The sequence below is a fragment of the Galeopterus variegatus genome, unplaced genomic scaffold (assembly GCF_000696425.1).
Source record: "Galeopterus variegatus unplaced genomic scaffold, G_variegatus-3.0.2 Scaffold1841, whole genome shotgun sequence".
NCBI lineage: Eukaryota > Metazoa > Chordata > Mammalia > Dermoptera > Cynocephalidae > Galeopterus > Galeopterus variegatus.
In genome coordinates, this window is record NW_007727952.1 from 322258 (window position 1) to 325304 (window position 3047).

Consider the following 3047-nt stretch of genomic DNA (forward strand, 5'->3'; position numbering starts at 1 on the left):
GTGGGATCTGAACCCTCGGGCGGGAGCGCCGCCGCGCTTCCCAAGCGGCACACTTATCCAGTGCGCCACCGGGCCGGCCCAAGGGTGACTTTTTGAAGGTTACAGAGTTAGAGCATATGGTTGTCATCCAGACCTGTCCTCCTCTGTGTCCTTGTTTTTTTTTTTTTAAAGATGACTGGTAAGGGGATCTTAACCCTTGACTTGGTATTGTCAGCACCGCACTCTCCTGAGTGAGCCACGGGCCGGCCATCTCTGTGTCCTTGTTTTATGCGTTTCAATGACAGCTCTGCATCCCAGGTGTCTACACATTTCCTCTTCCTTCAGGCCCAGTGTTAAGTATACACCATGTCTCCTCTATTTGGTACTTCACAAATACTTGTCTCTCACAAAGATGGCCTCTGCTTTCCAAACTCATTCCATTGGCAAGAGAGACATCAGCATGTGTCACAGGAGGATCTCAGGAGTCCAGGCCTTAAGTGAACGGCTATTTCTGTTCCCATGCCTGGGCCTGGAAGATTTCTGATTTTCCACATCTCATCTTCTGCTTAGTGCTCTTTTGCCTGGAGGAAATGTCCCTTCTCACCTCCTCTCATTATTAAGCTTTATGGCTTGATTTTATCCATGGAAGCAAGAGAGCAAGGATGACCAGGTTGGTTTTTATCATTTTTTATCAAGACCACACTTTCATTTCTTCCCCTATGACTAAGATTGCCTCCTCCATTCTGCCTGTAGCTGGGACTCATTTGCATACAACCAACTCTCAGGACCTCTGACCATAAGCCTCACCTGCTTCTGTATCCATCCGGCTCCTCATCCATCAGTCCAGGCACCTACTGCACCGTTTGGAGCCGAGCAGTGTGTTGCCTGAGCTTCTGGGAATGTCTCCACTGGATGTGGCATTTGGCCACTCAGAGACCCACAAATATCAAACTATCTTCCTTGAAGACCAAACTTTCCCTCTGCCCTCGGGCTGCCCGTTCACCCTTGACAGCCACACGTAATCGGCGTGATCTTCCCATCAAGGTGCAGCGAGGGGCAGGGAGAGCGGTCACTGGAGGCCCAGAAAGAGACAAAAATTGAGCCTCTGGTCAGGAAATGACCAAAATAGGGGAGAGAGAGGAGGCTTCAGATGGGGCGTACCTCAACTTTCAGCCAAGATCTGATATTTCGGTAGGAGAAAGGTATTTGAGAGCGATATTGAGAGTCCACTTCACGTCATTTTATTGAAAATACAAACACCTTTTCAGAATTTTCCATGTTGTAGAAACTTTGGTAGGTGCTGGGAATATAAACTGCAATAAAACAATGCTGTTATCTTTGTTGGGCTTTTCGTCTAGTGATGAGAAAGACAAGTCGTTCTAAGCCCTCTGTAAAGTTTACGAGAGACCTGGATAGTACACGAAAAGGGAAGCTGCACGCCAGAGGGCTGTTCGTCAGTATGAATCAACCCCTGGAGGGCAAAATGAAAACTGCACCCAGATACATCGTCGTGTGGCCTCTGACTATATGGATACGCTTATGTCTTTGGCAAGTTGCTTAAGTGAGCACCAGGAAATAAAATCCCGCCACTGGGACCCTTCCTTTCACCATCCTGACCTTCTCTGTACTGCAGACTTGAGTCAGTCTTACGACCCACTCTTTTCCTTCCCTATAACCAGCCATATGGAGCTCACATGCACGTACTCCTGTGTCTGGCCCTCCGTGCTGCTGGGAGAGCCCTGCAGGTGCCTTTTGTCAGCTCCCATTGTCTTTTCCTCTTCCCCCTCCCCCAGTTACTCTATGTCTCTCGCACCTTCTTCAAGCATCCCATTTGGAGTCTTCTTCCCATTCTTATCAAATAACCCCCCCCCAAAGCAGTTCTCATATCATTGAAATCATCACGTATAAACTGTATAATATCTTACTGTAGAAGATACCAATTCATATTTTATTGCATCCACCACTGATTGGCTAACACATGACTGAGTGTCCCTCCAGTGTTTGAATTTACACAACTGCTATTTTTGAAACAGAAATGAATTGATAATCATTTCTTGTAATGATAGAAGGAGAAGCTATGTCTCAGAGCATTTGAGCTGCAGTTTTCTGGTCCTACCAGCACACGGTCTGACTCTGCAAAGGATATTTGCAATTTGATACAAATTCTTAAATTTCTGACATGTTTTTATATGCCTTGTAACTCTACTGTAAAACTAGTGCAAACAGAGTCTCATGCTCTTCAGATAGAAACACTCAATTCAACCAAGGAAAGTATATTCGTGTTCCTCCCTTTGATGGGTTGACTGTCACGAAGGGAGTGTGTGTGGTGATTTACAGATGTTTCACTCTATAAAAGTAAAGTATAAAAATAAAATTGTGAAGCTTGATTTTAATTGGGATGATTCTAGAATAAATGACCTAGTCAGGTTAGACCACTGGAGAAGGAAAGAACAGCAACTGAGGCTTACAAGAAGGAAGTAAAGGAAGCCCATCCTCCACAGCTTCTTTCAGCAGTTTGGACTATGGGTGAACCTCTCTGTTCTCTCCAGCCCATCCATCTCTATTCCCCCAGAAATCAGACACAATATCACTTGGAACTTTCCTTATCCCAGACAGTAGACAATACATTGACTATACCTGAGCAGATGACCCCTGCGTCCTCCCCGTGATTGCAGTTGTGCTGCCCCCAGCCCCGGGAAGGGCACTTCCACACGTGGGACTCCTTTCCTGTGCACTTCAGGTCGTCCAGCCAGATGGACCCAGATCCCACCCCGAAGTGAGCAGAGCGGGAAGGGCACTTCCACACGTGGGACTCCTTTCCTGTGCACTTCAGGTCGTCCAGCCAGATCCCACCCCGAAGTGAGCAGAGACCGTGGCATTGAGGGCCTCTCCACAGCCCAGCTGTCTGCACAGCAGGCGGGCATTGCTCAGGTCCCAGCTGTCATCGCAGACAGTGACCCAGGAGCCCTGGTGAAGAATCTCCACTCTCCCGGCGCAGTGACTGTCCCCGTCCACCAGGCGGAGCTGTCTGCTCTCTGGGGAGAGAGAGAGACCAGTCAATGGCGGGT

At 48.0% G+C, this 3047-nt stretch overlaps 1 protein-coding gene across 1 annotated transcript in view; it reads right to left on the reverse strand.

The window, feature by feature from the left end:
- The window catches only part of C1S (complement component 1, s subcomponent), a 34582-nt gene extending 31843 nt beyond the window's left edge, over positions 1–2739 (reverse strand). The window contains exon 1 of the mRNA XM_008579253.1: positions 2617–2739. The gene's annotated coding sequence lies outside the window, so the exon portion shown is untranslated. The remainder of the gene's footprint in view (positions 1–2616) is intronic.
- Between the last annotated feature and the right edge of the window lie 308 nt (positions 2740–3047).